This window comes from Aquarana catesbeiana, linkage group LG13 (genome assembly GCF_042186555.1).
Source record: "Aquarana catesbeiana isolate 2022-GZ linkage group LG13, ASM4218655v1, whole genome shotgun sequence".
Taxonomy (NCBI): Eukaryota; Metazoa; Chordata; class Amphibia; order Anura; family Ranidae; genus Aquarana; species Aquarana catesbeiana.
The window spans coordinates 66,329,257-66,354,185 of NC_133336.1; the positions used below are offsets into that span (position 1 = coordinate 66,329,257).

At 44.7% G+C, this 24,929-nt stretch overlaps 1 protein-coding gene across 5 annotated transcripts in view; it reads right to left on the bottom strand.

The window, feature by feature from the left end:
• LRRC9 (leucine rich repeat containing 9) overlaps nucleotides 1–24,929 on the bottom strand; it is a 244,501-nt gene that overhangs the window by 188,459 nt on the left and 31,113 nt on the right. The gene's annotated exons all lie outside the window — the stretch shown is intronic.

Genomic DNA, 24,929 nt, shown 5'->3' on the forward strand with positions numbered 1-24,929 from the left:
GTCATTTGTAGGTTGGTCAGGGTTTCCTGTGATGATTCACGTCTGAATGGTCCCATACCACTGATTAGACATTTTACTTTTCGTGTACATCCACTGTACAGTACACTGATTCCCTGTAGGTAATGACACATGAAGGGGTTATTTCTGAATCAGCAGTGGACAACTCAGAAGAATAATTCAGCCTACCTGACTGACGTCCCAATGATTTGGGGAAATATGTGAATATTCTCCTCCTATAATTTGTCAAATCATTCTGCAATCATTTCAGAATCTTACTTTAAAAAACAAAAATAAAAAAAACAAACAAACATACTTACTTCACCGCACAATAATGCCAAAACTTTGCACAAAATAACTTTAGGAATCTATACCAAAACAAAATAAAAACTACAGTTAAAGAGGTATTAAAAAAGGCATAAACAAAAAGGTAATATATTGTAAATTCCAAATCCATAAATGTAGTGGCTGCATTTGTTTGCTTTTTTTAGGCTTTTTTCCCCCTTTTAGTTTCACCTGGAAATCTGGCCACGAACACACTCCCTGTCTTAAGCCCGGTACACACTACTGTTTTTTGCTTTCGTTCAACCCAGCAGGGCTGAACGAAAAAATACCGTCAGCTCAGGAAGAGCTGCTGTACTAACTATGTAATGTTAGTACAGTGATCTCCCCTGCTGTTCTATTGTGTTCTGACAGGGGGATGTCAAAATGGTTGGTTTCTGTCAGACCGGCTGCAGAACATACAGGCCGAACGTCGTCCAGTTTCTATTGAACCGGCAGATGCTGCCCGACAATCGGCCTATGTGTACTAGACTTTAGGGTGTCGCCACTCTGGATGGAAGAGCAACAAAGACACCTTTGGACAGAAGCTTTGTCAGTCTGGGGAGAGGGAAGTGTTAAATGAACTAGCAGACTGAGATGAACTCGACTAAATCAAAGTTGAGCTCCAGCTAAAACTTTAAGTGGAACTAAATTTAAAAACTACACAGGAGTGACATCATTCCGCTCCAGGCAATGAGAATGTGCATAGACCGCCAGCTAGAAGAACCAGGTGTTTTTTTTACCTTTTGGGATAATGGTTTTACATAAATGAATGCAGGCTGGTCATTGTAAACACCCCTGTCAGTGTTCAATGATTTGCCTCAACTCTCTAACTGACACTTTTTCTGGACAGTTTGGTCTGTTAAAGTTAAAAATAACATACTAAAGCTGCCCATAAAATTTACAATCTGATTGTAGGCTCACTGTACAATCAGATTTAGCTTTCCCAAAACTATGTAATATGAGGGGAAAACAATAGTATCAAATCTTCAAAGCCCATGCATCACAGTGCTGATGTTGGATCAAAAGCAGATTGTACATTCAGAATGACCTAAGTAGGCACAATTTATTTGTGCCCATGTGAATGGGTTTGCGGCCTCTGCCCCTCCCCTGCCTTTTTGTTTAAATAAATATACATATTACTGCTTGCTGTAATGTATGGTACTGTCTCTTTAAATCTTTTTCTGCGTTACCTGTACAGGTGTTACCTGAATGGTCCAGGTGAAACATGTGACCTGCAGAATATTCTAGAACACGCCTGGCCAGGTATATAAGACTGCACATACCTGGGCCTCTTGTTGCTGGTTGGACATTGGACACTGACCCCCTCCCTGTCGCAGGCACTTTTTGTGGTATGTCACCCTTGGATCAATGAGGGACTACAGTTGAAGTTTTTTGATATTTGCTCGAGTCCTACGACTGAGCAGGTTTTTGCTGAAAATGTACTCATTATTCAATGTGTTAAGATAATTGATGATTAAAATGTTTGTATATTATCACCAATACAAGTTCTGCGGCCATCATTCAAGCCATATGTTTGTTTTATTTGGGGTAAGCTTGGGGGAGGAGGGATTATGCGGCCTCCGATCCCATGTATAGTGTATCATTGCTTTTTGCCCTCATGCACACAGGCTGTTAAAATAACGTTATGAAAACGCCAGTATCTTTGCAGTGATTTTTTTTAACTTTTTTCAGCTTTTTTCAGCGTTTTTGCAATAGCGGTTTTTAGCGTTTTTGAGCGTTTTTTAGCGTTTTTCCGCGTTAGCGTTTTTTAGCGTTTTTTTTTTTTTCAAAATTTTTTTTTTTTTTTTTTTTTTTTTCAATGGATCAAAAACGTTAAAAAACGTTGGAGAATGACGTTTTTGAGCGTTTTTCAGCGTTTTTCAGCGTTAGAGCGTTTTTACAGCTGAAAAACGTCTTTCAGAACCCACTGGTCCTGGAGTTTTTTTTACAGCTTAAAAACGCCTATGCCACTTGCAGCTCAAAAACGCCTAGGTGGGCATGAAGCCATAGACTAACATAGACAGGCCTTTTTAAGCTGCAAAAAAAGCTCAAAAAAGCAGCTGTAAAAACGTCCATGTGCATGAGGACTTACTGGCCAAATTACCAATAAATAAAATAAATGGAAAAAAGCCAACAGAAAACAAATGCAGCCGCCACATCTAAGAACTGGTAATCTGCAATTTATTATCTTTATGTTTGGGTTTAAAACCACTTTAACCACTTAACCGGTCCATAGCCAAATGAAGGCTACAGGGCGGTTGCTTAACTCAGGGAGGGCGTACAGTGACGTCCTCCCAGAATTCCGCTCTCGCGCGCACCCAAGAGCATCCGTGACCGCCGGGCATCACGGAGCCCGGTAAATGGCTGCTAATCGCGGCCGTTTACTATGTGATCGCTCTGTGTAAACACATGTAAACAAACCGATTCCTCTCCTCCCCTCTCTGTACCAATCAGTACACTGTGAGCGGAGAGGGGGAGGGATCGGATGGCAGCAGCGCTGTGGGCTGCATCTGTAGTGCCCACAGCGCTGCTCAGTGACAACTGCCATCCATTTATCCATGCTCAGCCATCCCTCAATGCTCTGCAATACTGTGCAATACTCTGCAATGCCCCACAATACTGTGCAATACCCCACAATACCCAATACTCTGCAATACCCCGAAATAGTCTGCAATACCCCACAATACTCTGCAATGCTCTGCAATACCCCGAAATACCCCACAATACTCCGCCATACACCGCAATACCCAGCCATATCCCGCAATACCCAGCCATACTCAGCAATACCCCGCAAAACTCTGCCGTACCCTGCCATACCCCGCAATACTCGGTGATACCCAGCCATACTCGGCGATACCCTGCAATACCCTACCATACTCAGCCATACCCTACCATACTCAGCCATACCCTACCATACTCAGCCATACCCTGCCATACTCAGCCATACCCTGCCATACTCAGCCATGCTCAGCTGTACTCGGCCTCTGTATGTGGCCAGGTTGTGGAAGTCTCACACATGTGGTATCGTCGTACTCAGGAGGAGTAGGAGAATCTATTTTGGGGTGTCATTTTTGGTATGTACATGCTATGTGTTAGAAATATTGTATAAATGGACAACTTTGTGTTAAAAAAAAAAAAAAAAAAAAATGCGTTTTAACCACTTCCCGCCCGCCGTCATACGACGTCCTTGACTTTGTGCGGGGATATCTGAATGATGGGTGCAGATACAGGCATCATTCAGATTTCAGCTTTTTCAGCCGGCGATTCCGTACACCATAAGAATGATCATAGCAGCTTTTCCACTGCTTGATCGTTCGTACGGGAGGCGAGAGGGGACACCCCCCCCCCCCTCCCGCCGCCCTCCGTTGCTACAATCTCAACGCTACGATTGAAGCCAGGATCTTTTTTTTTTTTTTTTTTTTTTTTTTTTTAAATTTCAGGCTTTCCAGTCTAGAGGTGAGATGTGGGGTCTTATTGACCCCATATCTCACTGTAAAGAGCACCTGTCATGCCATATTCCTATTACAAGGGATGTTTACATTCCTTGTAATAGGAATAAAAGCGATCAAAAAATGTTTTTTTTGGAAAAAAGCATCAAACTAAAAAAAAGTAAAATGAACAATAAAAAAAAAATAAAAATTTGAAAGCGCCCCTGTCCCCGTGTGCTCGCATGCAGAAGCGAACGCATACGTAAGTCCCACCCACATATGAAAACAGTGTTCAAACCACGCATGTGAGTTATTATTGCGATCGGTAGAGCGAGAGCAATAATTTTGGCCCTAGACCTCCTCTGTAACTCAAAACATGTAACCAGTAAAAAATTTTAAAGCGTCACCTATGGGGATTTTTAAGTAGCAAAGTTTGGCGCCATTCCACAAGCATGTGCAATTTTGAAAGGTGACATGTTGGGTATCTATTTACTCGGCATAACTTCATCTTTCACATTATGCAAAAACATTGGGCTAACTTTACTGTTTTTTTTTTTTAAAGCACAAAACAGTTTTTTATAGCGGTATACATTTTGGCCAAAATATATGAAGAAAAATTACTAATTTGCAAAATTTTATAACAGAAACGAAGAAAAATGCATTTTTTTTACAGATTTTTTTGTCTTTTTTCTTTTATAGCGCAAAAAATAAAGAACCCAGCGGTGATTAAATACCACCAAAAGAAAGCTCTATTTGTATGAAAAAAAGGACAAAAATGTCATATAGATACAGTGTTGCATGACTGAGTAATTGTCGTTCAAAATGTGCCCAGTGGTCAAGTGGTTAATTGAAGCAACCAAAAAAAAAAAACTGTATAGGGGAAATAAACTTTACAATAAAGTCTGTGTTTAATAGAAGGCACCAGAGGGGGTATTAACATACTGTATGTGTTTGGGCTTGTGATGTATTGGTTTCACTTGAGCTTGAGGTGCTTCTGAGATCCTTATTTGAGGTGTGCATTTAAAGCATAAGCTCACCTTTAAAACATAAATAAATGCACATTTTCACCATTCATCTTTCAGGACAGCACCATAGAGAGACACCGGCTCCTCCCCTCTTAGGAAACACCGCCTTCCAATTCAATATTTAAATCTCATCCTCCCAACGGCCCCTCAGTTCAGGTGTTTCCTCCGGTGGGGAGACACTGCTTGGGAACCGTGGCGGATCAGTCAGGGAGACTGAAGCCAAAGATTTGGTGTGAAGAAGAGGGGGAGTCGGGTCTCTCTAGCTCTTTCCCTCTACTATTGTTTATTCAGTTAGGTAAAGGCTGGGGAAGCCATACTTACCTGTTTTTAAAACTGAATTGGCGCGCCTCAGCCTCTCTTGGGGAAAGAGACAGCTGAGGAGGTCCGTGTTTCTTCTGCCCAGGGGGGCGCTGTGGGAAGTGCCTGAGTCTCTCCTGCTTGTGCAGCCAGCGTTTGAAGCTCTATGGCCGGGTCGGATGACGGGTGACGTCAGTTCCGGCGAGGGCGGGCACTTCCGACGATTCCGCGTCTTCCGGTTCCGGACGCGGGGAAAGAAAACGGACCGAGCGTTCGGCTGGTGCGACCCTCTTGCTTTGCTGTAGAGTCAGCTGTCGGGGGAAACGATCGACCACCATCCTCAGTGGACATGTCTGAGACAGAGGTCTCTAGAACTGCTCCAGGAGACAGTAGCACCAGCCATGCTAAGGTAAGTGGAACCCTGGGGTGGTGTTCCCTTACCTAAATCCCGATAGCTTCACGGGTGTTCTCCCCTCACTGGTGGTTGGGGGGAAGGGGAGTGTGTCTGGGACCCTGGTGGTGGTTGGTCCTGGGGGGGGCACTCCTGGTGGTCCTCTGTAAAAGCACTGGTGGGATTGGGCATTTATGGCGACTCTCTCTTTCTTTTTCAGAAAGCCACAGAGAAAAGCAAGTCGCCTCATGGTTCAAAGAAAAAATGCCCCTCTTGTAGAGTTAGTATGGGGGAATCCTGGACCAAGGCACTTTGCAAGGAGTGCATTGATGGATTAGTCAGGGAACAGGCAGCAGAACAGGGTACAGATCTTGCTGCATCCGTCAAAGAGCTTTCTAGCACCTTTCAGTCCTTTAAGGCACTCTTTTCTAGCTTCCAGTTGCCGCAAGCCCAAAGCAGTCCTTTACCAGTGCAGCAGAGTGTTACACCTAGCCCAGTGGATACTCCCTCTGTTAGTGGAGAGAGACCAGGGGGCTCCAGAGTGGAAATTGAGGAGGAGCCAGATAGCACCGCTTCAGATTCTCAAAGGGAATCGGATGAGGAGGAGGTGGATGGGGAATCCACAAAAACCTCTCGCTATAAGCTTTCCCTGGACGAAGTGGAGGAGCTCTTGGGAGCTATTCACACCACTTTGGGAATTCAGGAAGAAAAGAAGGTGTTATCGCTCCATGACCAAATGTACAAAGGTCTTGGGGAGCAAAAAAGGAAGGATTTCCCAGTCCATGATGTATTGGTTGAGGCCATAAAGAATGAATGGAAAGATCCTGAGAGAAAACCTTTCTTTTCAAGGGCTTTGAAGCGAAGGTTTCCTTTTTCAGAAGGGGAGTCTCTAGTCTGGAATAAGACCCCTAGGCTGGATGCTGCTTTTTCTCAGGTTTCCAGGCAAACAGATCTGGCCTTCGAGGACATGGGGGTTCTTGCAGACCCCATGGACAGAAGGATGGACTCTCTCTTAAAGAAGTCCTGGGATTCGTCACAGGGAAACCTTAAGCCTGCCATGGCGGTCACAGTAGTGGCCCGCAATATGGAATATTGGCTTACGCAGTTAAAGGCGCATATTGAGGCAGGAACGCCAAAAGAGACTATTTTGGCTTCCTTTCCCATGCTACTTAAGGGTGTAGCGTATATTGCGGACGCTTCCGCCGAATCAGTGCGCATGTCCGCAAGGTCTTCAGCCCTCACTAATTCGGCTCGAAGGGCCCTATGGCTTAAGACGTGGCAAGGAGACAGCGCGTCTAAAGTTAAACTCTGTGGAATTCCCCTCACAGGAGATCTCTTGTTTGGCCCAGGGTTAGAGACCGTTTTAGACCGGACGGCCGATAAGAAAAAGGCCTTTCCCATTAAAAAGAAGTTTGGGGAGCAGGCTAAAAGAAAGTTTCGCCCCCAGAGAAAGTTTGAAACCCCAAAAGGAGAGCGGCAGAAAAAAGCTTGGGGGCAGAAGGGCAAGGGGCGGGGAGGGGCGATTTTTCGCCCTCCTGAACAGCCCAAGAAGACCCAATGACGGGGTAACCACGGTGGGAGGAAGATTGGGGGCCTTCCTCCCACAATGGGAGATGATCACCTCCAACCAGTTTGTGTTAGGGATCATAAGAAGAGGTTACCAGCTAGAGTTCTCAGAACCTCCTCAGCACAGACTTCTGGTCACCGAGCTGCCAAAGTGTGCAGAGAAAGCGTCAGCTCTTCTATCCTCCCTACAGGAGTTAGAGGAACAAGAGGTGATAGTGAGGGTTCCTGTAGAGGAGATAGGCAGAGGCTTTTACTCCCACATTTTTGTGGTCCGCAAGCCTTCGGGAAAATTCAGGCTTATCATGAATCTGAAGCCTCTGAATGTCTCAATTACCTACAGGAAATTCCGGATGGATTCTATCTATTCGGTGAAAGCGCTTCTTCCCCCAAATTGCTTCATGGCGTCAATAGACTTAAAGGACGCTTATCTGCACATTCCAGTCGCAGAAAGTTACCAGAGGTTTCTCAGACTGGCGGTGAGAACTGGGGAAGGAACGTTTCATCTACAGTTCAAAGCACTCCCCTTTGGACTATCCTCTTCCCCCCGCATCTTCACCAAAGTGATGGTGGAGGTCCTGGCTTTCTTGCGGCTCAGAGGCATCTCTGTAGTCGCGTACCTGGACGACCTACTCCTGTTTGCTCCTTCCCCGGAGCAGTTGTACCAGGATCTTCAGGTAGCAAGAGACAGCTTAGAAAACCTGGGATGGCTCTTGAACCTGGAAAAATCCAGTTTGGTTCCGGCCCAAAAGGTCACCTTCCTGGGCTATGTACTGGATTCGACAAAACAAAAAGTGTTCCTTCCAGCAGAAAAAATCCAGAAGGTGGACAGAGCAATATTACTGCTCCAGGGCAGCAGTCAGATCTCAGTAAGGAAAGCAATGTCAGCACTGGGCTTACTGACTTCCACGCTTCCGGCAGTTCAGTGGGCAGGGCTGCACTTTCGCCCCCTACAGCTGTTTATTCTGAGTGTCTGGGACCACAGTCCAGCATCTCTGGACTCCCTTATATCTGTGCCAAGTCAGGTCAAAAGGTCCCTCTGGTGGTGGAGGAAAGGGTCCAATCTCTCACAGGGCCTGGAGTGGGTTCTTCCAGTGTCCATAACGGTTACGACCGATGCGAGCGGCACAGGGTGGGGAGCACACCTAGATTCCAAGATGATGCAGGGCACCTGGGAAAAAGAAGACGCAAAGAAGTCCTCGAACTGGAGGGAACTGAGAGCAATAGAGTTGGCTCTCAGAGCTTTTCAGAGAGAACTCCTGGGGCAGCATGTGAGGGTCCGTTCGGACAACTCATCAGCAGTGGCCTACATCAACAGGCAAGGGGGAACCAGGAGCAGATCCTTGTGGGGTCTGGCAGAATCCATCCTCAGGTGGGCCGAAGGGAGCATTCTCTCTCTCTCTCTGCAATACATCTGAAGGGGGAGCAGAACCACGTAGCAGATTTTCTGAGCAGAAAAATGCTGAAGGAAGGCGACTGGGTCTTGAACCAGGACATCTTCGAGATGATTACTCGGAAGTGGGGGGTCCCCTCCGTGGATCTCTTCGCCTCAAAGGCGAATACGAAAGCTCGTCTGTTCTTTTCCCTAAACAGATGGGACGGAGCAGCCGGGGTGGACGCACTAGCTCAGAGCTGGCGTTTCTCAAAGTGTTATGCTTTCCCCCCTCCCGTAATGATTCCAGCAGTTCTGAGAAAATTTCGGTCAGAAGACACAACCCTCATTCTGATCGCACCACACTGGCCAAGGAGGCCGTGGTTCTCCCTCTTGAAGAGTCTGACAGTGGAGCCTCCCTGGATTCTGCCTATCCGGGAGGATCTTCTCTCTCAGGGTCCAATCTGTTGCCCTCAGGTGGAGCGATGGAACCTCGCAGCGTGGCTACTGAGGAAGAATTGCTAAAGGGCAAAGGTTTCTCGGATCGGCTAGTGACAACTCTCCTAAATTGCAGGAAAAGAGAGACGCAAGCCATTTACCTAAAGGTGTGGAAACGCTTTAACAGTTGGTGCACAGAAAGCTCCTTCGATGTACGAAGTTCTGTAGCAGTATTAGAGTTTCTGCAGGCAGGAGCGGACAAAGGATTAGCCCTTAGCACCTTGAAAGGACAAGTATCGGCACTAAGCGTTTTCCTGGAAAAGCCGCTAGCTATAGATCCTTGGGTAGCTAGGTTTTTTAGAGCTTTAGGCAGACAGAGGCCTGTTAAAAGTTCCCCATTCCCAGTGTGGGATCTTTCCTTAGTTTTACAGTCTCTTACAGGGGATCCTTTTGAGCCATTGGAATCCTGTACCTTGAAGTTGATCACCCTCAAAACTGTGTTTTTGGTGGCGATCACCACAGCAAGGAGAGTAAGTGAACTCGAAGCCCTTTCTATTAGGGCGCCTTTTTTTCAGGTTTTTCCGGACCGTTTGATTTTTAAAACGGATCCGGCCTTTTTACCGAAAGTGGCCTCTAGTTTTCATAGGGGCCAGGAAATTATTTTACCTACCTTCTGTTCGAATCCTGTGAGGGAACAGGAGCATATTTTTCACAAACTGGACGTTAGAAGGTGCGTCCTTCAGTACTTAGTACAAAACAGTTTAGGAAATCCGATTCTTTTTTTGTATTGTTTTCAGGGGCTAGGAAAGGGTTCAAAGCCTCTAGACGATCAATAGCCAGATGGTTAAGGTTGGCCATTAGCCAGGCCTATGTAATCGGGGGTTTGGAGCCCCCGGAGGGTATTAAAGCACATTCCACCAGGGCAGTGGCAACTTCTCAAGCAGAGTGGGCTGGTGCTTCTCCGGAGCAGATCTGTAGAGCAGCAACGTGGTCCAGTTTTTCCACGTTTGTGAAGCATTACAGATTGGACCTGCTGTCAGCCAAAGACCAAGCCTCTCTATGGTGCTGTCCTGAAAGATGAATGGGGAAAAACGGAGTTACTTACCGGTAACATCCTTTTCCAGGAATCTTTCAGGACAGCACTAGTACCCACCCAGGTTTTTGATTATCTATGAGAACTCATCGCATGAGAACGTCAGGTAAGATAAAGATTTGTATGACGTATTCTTGTGTCTCCCCAGCTGGCCGGAGGAACTCGTGAAGAACTGAGGGGCCGTTGGGAGGATGAGATTTAAATATTGAATTGGAAGGCGGTGTTTCCTAAGAGGGGAGGAGCCGGTGTCTCTCTATGGTGCTGTCCTGAAAGATTCCTGGAAAAGGATGTTACCGGTAAGTAACTCCGTTTTTTTTGCAAAAAAATGCATTTACTATTATTACTATTTTTTAAGAGCCTGGAAAGCATTACACCACCAATCAGCAGATCGCTGATGCCATGCAGGTCTTCTGCAGACTGTCATTGGAAACTGTCTATCCGTACATTTTACAGGCAGGCAGTTTTACACTGACAGAAAGAATCAATGAATCAGTACCACAGTGCTCAACAGCTGTTAAGGATGTTGGTAGTTGTAATCCATTCATTCACAGAACACTGTGAATGAATGACGTGGCCAAGCAGGGCTCCTTTCTTTAGATTGGGGCAGTGAGTGGGGGGAGAAGATCCTCCGCTTGCTACCAAATTGGGGGATCGAGGAGGGGAGCGGGGGCTGGTACATTTGTAAGATGTTACACCCTGAATATGGATGTAACATGTTACAAAAGGTGAATTTATCATTTGGCTATTGTATTCTGACAGTCTGAACCTGCAGCTGTCAAAATACCTGAACAGTGGCTGCATCTGATTAGATGCAAGTGCTGTTTACTGACAATTTTCCACCTGGCTCCTAAAGCGGAGCTCCAGGCTTCTTTAGAAAAAAATAAAAGTCAGCAGCTACATATACTATAGCTGCAGACTTTTATTATAAGGACACTTACCTGTCCACGAACCCAGTGGTGTCTTCACTCGAGGTGATTTTTAATTGGATCTCGGGTCCTGCTGCCACCATCTCGGGTAAGGGGAACTGTCAGCGAAGCCTTATGGCTTCACAGCTGGTTTCCTACTGCGCATGCGCAAAGTGCACAGTGCTTTGTGAATGGCCCGGCGGCAGAGGAAGGAGGTGGAGGGCCGAACTTCCGGATGAATTCACTGCGGCGTCAAAAACAGGTACCCGCTCCCCCTCCCCCTGAAAGGTGCCAAATGTGGCAGTGGAGGGGAGGAGTGGGCAAATAAATGGAGCTTCTCCTTCATTTGCATCATTCATACAGGCATACCTGCTGCAACACAATGCTGTATATTGTATGTAGCTGAGGATACATAGCGTTCATACAGAGCTAACAGCCACTGCATGTGTTAGGGAAGGAAATGGGTAGCTTGGGCCAGCTTAGTCCAAAGAAACTATTTAGGCTGGGTTCACACTGCTGCCCAATGCGGTTTGCAGCAGGGGTCCGGTACGTCCCTGTTCTCCGTTTCAGGGAGGAATCAGGGGCAAATTTTTGCCTGAATCCGGCTCTAAAACTGAGCCAAAGACGCACAGGGCTCATGTGCAATCCGCTCCGCAGACACAACAAAGATATGTGAATCAGCCCAGTCACAATCTCCTGTCATGCGAATTGGATGCAGGGAAATGCGCATCCAATTTGCACTAGTGTTTTCATCCTGTCATTCCCCCCACCCCAATGGAGACTGCAAGTGGCCATTTCAACACTCATTGCATAGCCAGGATCCAATATTGTCTCCATTAGGAAATCCAACCTAAGAAATGCCATGTAGCCATCTCTGGAGTACATGTACACAGGAAGTAGCTGTGAAAGGCTGCAGGAGATAAGTGGTACTAAGATGCAACACGGATGCAATAATGCTTTATCAAACTAAATTCCATTCAGTTACATTACATCTAAGTAGGGTGTTGGTGCTGCATAAATCCAGTAGAATAATAATGTCAATCAAATGTTATTACAGGATTCCTTTTTTTACACCGTGTTCTATACCAGGGGTCTCGAAACTGTGGTGCTTAGGGCACTATTACTCCCACTGACACTGATGGGGCACTATTCTTCCCACTGACACCAATGATGGGGCACCATTTCTCCCCCCCCCAATACTAAAGATGGAGCGCTGTTTATCCCCATTGATGCCAGGGCATTTTCTACTCCCACTGTCTACACTCCGGCCCCCAGAAGAACAGTAAACTGGACCTTTGTTTAGAAAGTTTGGAGATCCCTGTTCTATACCATGCTTTAAATTTTTTGGTCAAAAATGTGTCATCAAATTCTGTTAAGATGAGAAGGTTTTGCTGTACAATGGCCACATAAAGACTGATTTCACTGAATGGATACAGTGTGACTTTGCCCAGCACTGACACACAAGATTTACAATGTATCTTTTAATTGTTCTTTTATTTTGCTTTGTTTCATTATATCTACATACTACATACAAAAACAGAACTGAAGGCTGGAAACTAAGGCGGATACCATGGGAAATCTGCAGCTGTGTGAAGTTGGCACCCCATGTTTGTAAGACCTGAATAAAAATATACCATTTGTTTGTGCTGATTTGTGCCTCAAAAAAAGGAGTGTTTTTTGGAATCGCTCCCTTACTGGCCTGGAACACTGTTTAAGGTACCTCGCTGAGGAGGGATCGACATCTCAATGTTCTGACTAGTAAGGGAGCCATTGAAACAGGTAAGTGGTAAGTAATGCCTCGTTTCCACTGAGCGGAACGGTTCGGGTCGGTACAGTTTGGAAGGGTTAGAATGGTCCGGCCTATTCAGGTGAGCGTTTCCACTGCAAGCTGGACAGACAGGGGCCATACGGGGTTTAGAAAAATTGCCTTTGACGTGAGCATTGACGTTTTTTCTGTCTGCCAATCAGTGGAATGTATCGTGTGATGCCATTAGCTCCGCCCTGACCGCACCGTACCATTTTCTATGGCTCCACATCTGAAGCAGGACCATGAATGGTGCAGTATGGTTCGGTTGTATGGGCCGCTTTCATAATGAAAACACTCAAAATAGCGTACCGTACTGAACCAACCCGAACCGATCTGCTCAGTGGAAACGAGGCACTAGAGATCTTATTGCTGGTGAGTTATTGTCAGTGATAAGAGCTCCCATATGACATGGCCCTAAGTCTGGCCAAAGTGGTGGACAGTAATACAAAGATCTGTCTTCATTTGCACCTCCATGTATGGGAGCCCACAGCACTCTTCTTTGCATGTTTGCTAAAGGGTTCGTTATGAAAGGAGGTGCTTAGACCCAATTTACACTATGTACAGCAGGAACTCACAATCCAGTTTGCGATTTTGTGTTGGCGATTTTCACAAAATTCTGCGTGTCACACATAGAACAGCGCATTCTCTTCAATGGGCTTCCCCTATGTGTTTGTCACTCAAAAGAAGCTCCTGCTCCTTTTTGGGTGACAAACTTCACGTGATTTTTAACCGCTTGCCGACCGGCTCACGCCGATATACGTCGGCAGAAGGGCACGTGCAGGCATATTAACCACTTGACAACTGGGCACTTAAACCCCCTTCCTAACCTGACCAATTTTCAGCTTTTGGTGCTCTCACATTTTGAATGACAATTACTCAGTCATGCAACACTGTATCTTTATGAAATTTTTGTCCTTTTTTTCACACAAATAGAGCTTTCTTTTGGTGGTATTTAATCACTGCTGGTTTCTTTATTTTTTGCGCCGTAAAAGAAAAAAGACCGAAAAATCTGTAAAAAAATACATTTTTCTTCATTTCTGTTATAATATTTTGCAAATTAGTAATTTTTCTTCATATATTTTGGCCAAAATTTATACCGCTACATATCTTTGGTAAAAATAACCCAAATCGGTGGATATTATTTGGTCTTTTTGAAAGTTATAGAGTCCAAAAGCTATGGTGCGAATATCTGAAAATTGATCACACCTGAATTACTGACGGCCTATCTAATTTCTTGAGACCCTAACATGCCAGAAAAGTACAAATACCCCCCAAATGACCCCTTTTTGGAAAGAAGACATTCCAAGGTATTTAGAAAGATGCATGGTGAGTTTTTTGAAGTTGTCATTTTTTCCCACAATTCTTTGCAAAATCAAGGTTTTTTTTTTTACTTTTTTTTTTTCCACAAAATTGTCATATTAGCAGGGTATTTCTCACAGACCGCATATGCATACCACAAATTACACCCCAAAACACATTCTGCTATTACTCCCGAGTACGGTGATACCACATGTGTGAGACTTTTACACAGCGTGGCCACATACAGAGGCCCAACATGCAGTGAGCACCTTCAGGCGTTCTGGAGCACCCAGGCCAATTCTGACATTTCTCTCCTACATGTAAAAATCATCATTTATTAGCTAGAAAATTACTTAGAACCCCAAAACATTATATATGTTTTTTCAGCAAAGACCCTAGAGAATACAATGGCGGTCGTTGCAACTTTTTATCTCGCACAGTATTTGCGCAGCAATTTTTTTAACGCGTTTTTTTTGGAAAAAAAACTGTTTTGTGCTTTACAAAAACCAAAATAATAAAGTTAGCCCAATGTTTTTGCATAATGTGAAAGATGAAGTTACGCCGAGTAAATAGATACCCAACATGTCACCCTTCAAAATTGCACGCGCTTGTGGAATGGCGCCAAACTTTGCTACTCAAAAATCCCCATAGGCGACGCTTTAAAATTTTTTACTGGTTACATGTTTTGAGTTACAGAGGAGGTCTAGGGCCAAAATTATTGCTCTCGCTCTACCGATCGCAGCGATACCTCACATGTGTGGTTTGAACACCGTTTTCATATGTGGGCGGGACTTACGTATGCGTTCGCTTCTGCATGCGAGCACACAGGGACAGGGGCGCTTTAAAATTTTTTTTTTTTTTTTTTATTGTTCATTTTACTTTATTTATTTTAGTTTGATGCTTTTTTCCAAAAAAAAAAAATTTTTGACCACTTTTATTTCTATTACAAGGAATATAAACATCCTTGTAATAGGAATATGGCATGACAGGTCCTCTTTACAGTGATATATGGGGTCAATAAGACCCCACATCTCACCTCTAGGCTGGGAAGCCTGAAATTAAAAAAAAAAAAAAAAAAAAAAAGATCCTGGCTTCGATCGTAGCGGTGAGTCGGTAGAAGCACCGCAAGGCGGCGGGAAGGGGGGACGTCCCCTCTCGCCTCCCGTAAGAACGATCAAGCAGTGGAACAGCTGCTATGATCGTTCTCATGGTGTAGGGAATCGCCGGCTGAAAAAGCTGATATCTGAATGATGCCTGTAGCTGCAACCATCATTCAGATATCTCCGCACAAAGTCAAGGTCGTTGTATGACGGCCGGCGGGCGGGAAGTGGTTAAAACGCTTTTTTTTTTTTTTTTTTTTTTTTAACACAAAGTTGTCCATTTATACAATATTTCTACCACATAACATGTACATACCAAAAATGACACCCCAAAATAGATTCTCCTGCTCCTCCTGAGTACGGCGATACCCCATGTGTGAGACTTCCACAGCCTGGCCACATACAGAGGGCGAGTACAGCTGAGCATGGCTCAGCATGGCAGGGTATGGCGGGGTATGGCGGAGTATGGCGGGGTATGGCGGAGTATGGCGGGGTATGGCGGAGTATGGCGGGGTATGGCGGAGTATGGCGGGGTATGGCGGAGTATGGCGGGGTATGGCGGAGTATGGCGGGGTATTGCGGAGTATGGCGGGGTATGGCGGGGGGCATTGCGGAGTATGGCGGGGGCATTGCAGAGTATGGCGGGGGCATTGCAGAGTATGGCGGGGGCATTGCAGAGTATGGCGGGGGCATTGCAGAGTATGGCGGGGGCATTGCAGAGTATGGCGGGGGCATTGCAGAGTATGGCGGGGGCATTGCAGAGTATGGCGGGGGCATTGCAGAGTATGGCGGGGGCATTGCAGAGTATGGCGGGGGCATTGCAGAGTATGGCGGGGGCATTGCAGAGTATGGCGGGGGCATTGCAGAGTATTGCACAGCATTGCAGAGTATTGTGGGGGCATTGCAGAGTATTGCACAGCATTGCAGAGTATTGTGGAGGCATTGCAGAGTATTGCACAGCATTGCAGAGTATTGCACAGCATTGCAGAGTATTGCACAGCATTGCAGAGTATTGCACAGCATTGCAGAGTATTGCACAGCATTGCAGAGTATTGCACAGCATTGCAGAGTATTGCACAGCATTGCAGAGTATTGCACAGCATTGCAGAGTATTGCACGGGTATTGCAGAGTATTGCACGGGTATTGCAGAGTATTGCACAGCATTGCAGAGTATTGTGGGGGTATTGCAGAGTATTGTGGGGGTATTGCAGAGTATTGTGGGGGTATTGCAGAGTATTGTGGGGGTATTGCAGAGTATTGTGGGGGTAATGCAGAGTATTGCACAGCATTGCAGTAGTGAGGGATGGCTGAGGATGGATGGATGGATGGATGTCTCTGTGCAGCGCTGTGGGCACTACACATATAGCCCACAGCGCTGCAGACATCCATCCGTCCCCCTCCCCGCTCACAGTGTACCGATCGGTACACAGGAGGGGAGGAGAGGAACCGGCGTCATCAGATGACGCCGGTCTGTTTACATGTGATCCCGCCGTCATTTGACGGCTCGATCACATGGTAAACGGCCGCGATCAGCGGCCATTTACCGGGATCCGTGATGCGCCGGGTCCCCTGGACCCGGTGGTCACGGATGTGTTCGGGTGCGCGCCCCAGGGGGCGCGCAAGAGGGGAATTCTGGGAGGACGTCATAGTACGTCCACCCAGAGTTATCCAACCGCCCTGCAGCCGTCATTCGGCTATGGGCCGGTTGGTAAGTGGGCGCCCGCCGCAAGCTCCATGAGTGGGATACCTGCGATCGTCTCACGGAGGGGAAGATGGGGAAATGCTGATGAAAACGAGCATTTCCCTGTTCTGCCTAGTGACAGGACACTGATCACAGCTCCCTGTAATCGGGAGTAGTGATCATTGTCGTGTCACACATAGCCCAACCCCCCCCAGTTAGAATCACTCCCTAGGACACACTTAACCCCCACAGCGCCCCCTAGTGGTTAACCCCTTCACTGTCAGTCACATTTACACAGTAATCAATGAATTTTTAATCGCACTGATCGCTGTATAAATGTGAATGGTCCCAAAATAGAGCCAAAAGTGTCAAATCTGTCCGTCATAAAGTCGCAGTCATGATAGATAAAAAAAAAAAAAAAATCGCTGATCGCCACCATTACTAATAAAAAAAAAAATTAATAAAAATGCCATAAAACTATCCCCTATTTTGTAGATACTATCACTTTTGCGCAAACCAATCAATAAACGCTTATTGCGATTTTTTTTTTTACCAAAAATATGTAGAAGAATACGTATGAAACTGAGTAAAAAAAAAAGGTTTTAAGATATTATTAGATATTAGATATTTATTACAGCAAAGAGTAAAAAATTATGTGTTTTTTTTTCAAAATTGTCGCTATTTTTTTGTTTATAGCGCAAAAAATAAAAACCGCAGAGGTGATCAAATACCACCAAAAGAAAGCTCTATTTGTGGGGAAAAAAGGACATCAATTTTGTTTGGGTGCAACGTCTCACAACCGCGCAATTGTCAGTTAAAACGACGCAGTGCCGAATTGCAAAAAGTGCTCTGGTCTTTTGCCAGTCAAATGGCCGGGGCTTAAGTGGTTAAAGAAGGTGTTTTTCCACGATTTCCTCATGACAATCACAGCAACATTTCACTGCATTGGGGGAGCGATTTAGAATGAATGGAACCCAAACGCCTGTCTTGTGGCAATTGCCACACGATTCAGAATCACATCATCTCCTCCACGATTCCAAATCACCAAGTGTGAATGGGGCCTTAGTTATACAGGGAATTTCCAACGTGTTCGAAAACTGTGTGTGATAAAGAGCTTGGTTTATCCTTACCAGAATGTAACCGGCAGCCGTACATAATGGGGTAAAGTTACTAAAGGCAAATGTATTTATTTATTTATTACGGGTACTTACATAGAGCTGTCAATTTATGTAGTGCTTTACTTATACCGTGATTATATATATATATATATATATAATATATTACATTCCTATTAGTCCCTGCCCTGCTTACAATCTAAAGTCCCTAACTCATATTCATACATACACATACTAGGGCCAATTTATCCAATCATGTGCAAGAGGAAAAATGTATTTTTTTTACTTTCCTTGCGCCTGATATTTGATATTCTTTACAAAGAGAAGATTTACCACATTTACTAAGGAAAACTAGTGCAACTGCAGTTGCAGTCTATTTGCCATTAGCAAATCAGCCCTATTGTTTCCTCCACTAATATAAATGAATGATGGGGCACTAGCACTCCTCCAACTGACCATAGGCCTTCTGTATGCTGGGACAATTAGTACCCCCCTGCTGGCCACCCCCCCCCCCCCAATCCCTTAAAATAAAGAAAACAGATAAAAAATAAACTAACAATACGGTGAGGGCATCCACATGATGTTGTGTTTCATATATAGGTGATTAGGGCACATTGGGGTTGAGCTACTAAAGGCAAATCCACTTTGCACTACAAGTGCACTTGGAAGTGCAGTCACTGCAGATCTGAGGGGAAGATCGAAATGAGGGGAAGCTCTGCTGATTTCTATCATCCAATCAAGTACAAGCAAAAGTGCTGTTTTTTATTTTCCTTGCATGCCCCCCTCAGATTTACATTATAGTGCAAAGTGGATTTGCCTTTAGTAAATCAACCCAAATGTGTCCACATTTGAGTTTGTTACATTTGTGTTATATTTAAAGTAGAACTATAAACCTCCCCCCATTTTGGATAGAGTAAGGGAGGGTCATAACCCGTTTTTTTTTTTGCCATCTGTGTCCCATTGAGGAGATTTACCTTCACTTCCTGTCCCATAGTTAAAGCAGGAAGTGAGAGAAAATACCTGCAAATTAAAATAATTGTAAAGTCTCGTTTTTTTTTAAATAACAAACAAGCATTGTGCAGTTAGTTTTGCACAGAGAAGCCCAGATCCTCCTTTTCTTCTTCCTGTCGAGTTCCCCCACAGCAAGCCACACGTTCGGCCCCGCCCCTCTCTCTCCTGATTGGCTAACTGACTTTGATTGACAGCCGTGGGAGCCAGTGACCAGGCCATTTTTTGCTATACGGCACTGCGTTACTTTAACTGACAATTGCGCGGTCATGCAACGCTGTATATAAATTAAATTTGTGGCCTTTTTGTTCCCCACAAATAGAGCTTTATTTTGCTGGTATTTGATCACCTCTGCAGGTTTTTCATTTTTTGCAATATAAACAAAAAAATACTGACAATTTTGAAAAAAAAAATTTTTTTACTTTGTGCTATAAAACATCCAATAAAAAAAACTGTTAAAAATCTAATTTCTTCATAAATTTAGGCCAATATGTATTCTGCTATATATTTTTGGTAAAAAAATCCCAATAAGCATATATTGATTGGTTTGCTCAAAAATTATAGCATGTACAAACCATGGTATATATACTGGAATTTTAATTTTCTATTTTTTTTTATACTAGTACTGGCGGCGATCAGCCACTTATAGGGGGTTTGCGATGTTGTGGCGGACAATCTGACACCAACTGACACTTCTGTGGGAACCAGTGACACTAATACAGTGATCAGTGCTTAAAATATGCACTGTCACTGCACTAATGACACTAGCTGGGAAGGGGTTAAACTTCTAGGGTGATGAATGGGTTAAGTGTGTGCCTTAACAGTGTTTTTGTGCTTACTATGTGGTGCTTTTACTAAGGGATGAGAGCTGGATTTTATTCTCTGCTTCGCAGGGAAACAAAATCCACCACATCCCTGCTGACAGGTCAGATCTCTTGTTTACAAAGGCGACTGCAATCTGTGATAGTATTGTGCGGACTGCAGTCGCCGCTCATCCCCCCCCCCCGCGCGCGCTGTGCGGCCTGGTCATCAACAGGCCCGGGAGACCCCTGCTTTAAAAGCACCCAGGTTCTTCCTAGGTAGGTGCCCTTGCAAAGCGCCATTTGGGGTTTACAAAAGCAATCAATTTACATGTTATTACAACCACGATAAAAATTCTCTTTTAATGCGTTTGTTGATTTATAACTAACTTCAACTGATATCTAGATTTTGAATGGACTTCTGCATGCATCATAAGGAATTTTCAATGATTTTTAGGGGTTACGATGTTATGTTGCCTCATATTGTACTTAAAGCGGGGGTCCACCTATCTATCGTTTTTTTTTTTTTTTTTTTTTTTGAGTTCATTCACAAACTTTTCTTCTCAGCATTACATACTCACATATTGTGTGTAATATGTCCGCCTGTGTCAGATTTCGTCGGAAAGAATAACTTATATTATTCATTGCAGGCCGTTTCCATCTTTATTGTGGGCATTTGAAGCCCACAAGCATTTATTTCCTGGATGTGGTGAATGCTGTGCTCCCAGCATTCACTGCTCGTTCCCGCACATGCTCAGTGTCATCCTGAGAAGCCTGAGACTAGCTCCCAGGAGTCTGGCAGAGGCTAGAAACACGCCTACTCCCACGGGAGGAGAACCAGGAAGTGCAAAGAAGAATAGAAAAATAAAAGGCAATTACGGCGATTTAAATTTTTTTAAACGGCATGTCAGCATCTAGGCAAGGAAGAGAATACATACAGATATTGTTCAAAATTTGGGTGGAACTCTGCTTTAATAAATAATATAGGTTTTACATTAGCAGTGTGGCTGATTGTTTTCTGGGAAGGGATGGTTGTGATGCCGTGTTTGGTCTTAAATATTTGTTAAAAACAGCCATCTGTTTCCACTGCTGTTAGGATTCACCAGCTTCATTAAAGCGGAGTTCCACACCCCCCCCCTCCAAAAATAAAAAGTCAGCAGCTACAAATACTAGGAAAGAGGGGGCCGAACTTCCAGCTCGCTTCACTGCGGCAAACTCAGACGGAAGTGGGAGCATCAAAACCAGGTACCCGCTCCCCCCCCCCCCCAAAAGGTGCCAAATGTGGCAGCGGAGGGGGGGCGACAAGCGGCGCTTTCCCCTTTGGGTGGAACTCAGATTTAAAGTAATTGTTTTTTTCATTAAAATAACAAACATGTTATACTTACCTGCTCTGTGCAGTGGTTTTGTACAGAGCAGCTGAGGGGGCACTCACCCTCCTGCTGAGTGCCCCCACAGTAACCTGCTTGCTATGGGGGCACTTGTGTGACTCCCGCTACTCTCAGCCTAGCTTGTGAGACAGGGGAGAGGGGAGAAGAGCTGCTGCTGATGTGCACAGCGCTGGATCGCTTTTTCAGAGAGTGGCATATCAACATTTAGCGGGTGTTCAGGAGGTGATTCTGCAACCACCTGAATGTCTGTTTTTTTTTTCCCTTCAATCTCAAAGGGCATTTTGTGAGGGGGGGGGGGGTATATCAAAGAGACCGCCTGAGCTTTTGGAGCTTTCAGGAAACCCGCTGAGATTATGTTCCTCTTTCTCGGCAGATCCTTTGATAGCGGCTGATTGGCCCGGGCTTCTCTGTGCCATCCTCTCCAACAGGCTTCCACTGTTCATATAAAAGCAGCATGTGATTGGAAAATCTCTCTTCATACCGTATCAAATCTTAGTATGTGTGATAGGATGACCAGAGCTGGTTAACGGCCTTCTAAATATAAATCCAACTTCTTCTGCTGGCATGACAAAAGCAGAACGGGGAACTACTGAAAAGTTACATTGTATATCATCTCTACAGAAAATAAAATGTCATGGTTTTAAGGAATCCATCACTAAAGTGGAATTTTCGTTATTTATTTATTATTATTTTTATTTATATTTATTATTATTTTAAGTTCCCCTCTTCCTGTGTTAAAAAAAAAAAAATCTACCTTGCACCCTCTTTTGTGCCAACTATGCGCCCTATCTATGCCCCTTTGCAACTTTTTAGCACTTTGACCCTCATTAGCGTCCACCTAGCCCTCTATTAGCACCCACCTTGAGCTCCATTAGTGCCCACCATGCCCTTCATCAGCGCCCACTTTGCACCTAACCTTGTGCCTCATTATTGCTCACTTTATGCCTTGTTAGTGTCTACTTTCCACCCCATTAACGCATACTTTGCACCCATTTTGTGCCTTGTTGGTGGCCACTTTGAAGGGAATTTATCAAGCCTGGAGAGAAGAGAGAATCTGGGGCAGCTGTGCATGGCAAACAATCAGCTATTATCCTCAACTTGTTTTATTAGGGTTCATTCACACTAGGATTTAAGGGTTTAGCAAAACCTCATGGTTGAGCTGCATTTTTACCCCTCCCTCCAACTGCTCCCCTTTAGCTTTTGTAGTGCACACTGAATGCAACCTATTTAAATGAATTGAGCTGTCCTGCAAGCGCCCTGCAACTGTGTGCAATCAGTGTGGTTGTGGTATGCTAGTGCAGTCATCAAGGAATTAAAGCCAGTGGTTATTACGCTCTTATCCCATATCTTTGAAAATGGCAAATTGTGCTCCTTTCCCACTCTGTAGTCTAAATTTTGGCTTCCACAGAATATGTACATTTATTATATTCAGCGCTGCTAAGGTGCAGACTGGCTCTGAACCCTGGGTACAGTCTCCGACACCTATTTTTAATTATATGTCTGAGGTGGAAGTCTATAAGGGCTTCATATCACGATCCTATTATAAGTTGCTGCTCATCTTCTTGAAGGATTTCCCTTGGAGGACTGAGGCCAGATGGGAACGTGATGTGGGGGGATTCAAGGAGGAACAATGGGAGGACGCTCTACAGGCTGTACATATGTGCTCACTTAACATTACACAAAGATTGTCACAGTTGTACATCCTTCTTGGGGCTCATCTTACCCCAGCAAGACTCTTCAAAATGGGGGTAAGAGAAGACCCTATCTGCTCCAGATGCTCTAGGGACCATGGTGACCTCATCCAGGTATTATGGAGATGCTCCAAATTACACCTCTACTGGGGGAAAGTCCTGGATACCCTAAATAGTGTATTTCAAGTCACCATTAAATGAGACCCTAAACCCTGTCTCCTGGGTGTTTTGGATGACCTTCCAGTGGAGGATGTTACCAAACAGGCTTTGTCCCAGGCCAGGAAACTAATTCTCTGACACTGGAAGTCAGCTGATTCTCCCTCGTGGAAATAGTGGGGGGGCCACAATGAGAGATACATTACACCTAGAAAAATATATCTTCCAGCATAGGGGGTGCCTGAACAAATTCCAAGCGGTAAGAAAAGATTGTTACCGCTCCAGGTAGGTGTGTTGAAGGTAACACCCTCCTCAAGGTGGAAGTAGCAGGTGCAGGCTCAACATGTGATAATAAAGAGAGGAAATCTGGATAGCCGCACTCCAATATGAACGCCTTTATTGTGAGAAATATCAAAAGTTCATGACAGCAGCAGGGTACAGGATAAATAGCTGATGCGTTTCACACTCTCAACAGTGCTTAATTATAGCTATGATTAAGAACTATTGAGAGTGTGAAACGCGTCAGCCATTTATCCTGTACCCTGCTGCTGTCATGAACTTTTGATATTTCTCACAATAAAGGCGTTCATATTGGAGTGCGGCTATCCAGATTTCCTCTTTAATTCCAAGCGATGTGGTTTCCCTGGCCGGACACACCTGGATTATCACCTGTCGATTTAATTTTAGACAGAATTTTGTGAATGTAGTTTCATGTGTGGGATAATTATGAATGTAACACAAGCTGGGCATGTATATACTGGTACCAAAAACTGACTGCGTAGTTGAATGGGTACGGTAGGAACACCGTTGGGATATGGTATTGTGATACCTTCATGTATGTTGTATATTCTCTGGTGTGGATATCTGATTTATATTTGTTAATTCTTTCAATAAAAGACTTCTATGAGTTAAAAAACAAAAAACAAAATAGCCAGTGGTGAGAAGATGATACAACGCTTCCTCACTGCCTATCAAAACATCTCTGGAGAGCAATCCACACTTAGATCGCTCTCCAGAGCCCAAAGCAAAGAAAAACAAGTCAAGAACTAAAGCCACAAATACTCACCAATGATCCAACACCTGCATGGTTGTGTTGGCATCTTCTATATGGCTTCTTCTGGGTACTGGTCCTCGGTTGACCTGATTGGCCGGTGTGTGATGATGATCACTCCCATGCATGCGCAGAAGTCTTTCATTCCAGCACAGTGCTGGAGATGTAAATGCACCAAGTCCAGTATACCTTCTACAGGGGATTGTGAGCAGGCAGGTAGGTGGATCTTATTGCAGACAGTCATGGAGTAGATTTACTAAAGGCGGATAGATTTGCACTCTTCAAGTGCAGTTGCTCCAGAGCTTAGTAAAAGAGATGAAGCTTCACTTTGCAAAGAATATCCAATCACATGCAACGAAGAAAAAAAAAAAACAGCATTTTTTGACTGCACATGATTGAATGATGGGAGTCTACTCCTCATTTACTAAGCGCTTGAGCAACTCAACTTGCAGAGCACAGAAGAGACAAGGGGTTGATTTACTAAAACAGGAGAGTGCAAAATCTGGTGCAGCTGTACATGGTAGCCAATCAGCTTCTAACTTCAGCTTCTTCAATTAAGCTTTAAAAAAAAAAAAACCTGGAAGCTGATTGGCTACCATGTACAGCTGCACCAGATTTTACACTCTCCAGTTTTAGTAAATCAGCCTCTCTCTATTTGCCTTTAGTAAAGAAACCCCCCTTGTCTCTTCTACAATAAACAGTCCATGTGCTTTCAAATGTTTTTATTTATTTTTTGTAGTCAGCTCCGCTTGGTTTGAAAATTAGAGATGGAAGCTGATTGGTTGCCATTGACATCTGTTCCAGTTGTGACTCCACTGGACTTCTTTAGCGCCACCTTGCGCCCCAGTAAGTTACAGTAACGCCCACTCTGCTCCCCTTTAGCGCCGATATTGCACCTCTCCGCCCCCGGTAGGTGTATTGATGGCGGTCAGTGCTCAGGGAAGTTCTATAGACTCTGCAGCAGCTGAGCACCATACTCTTCCACTGCTATGTCAGCGC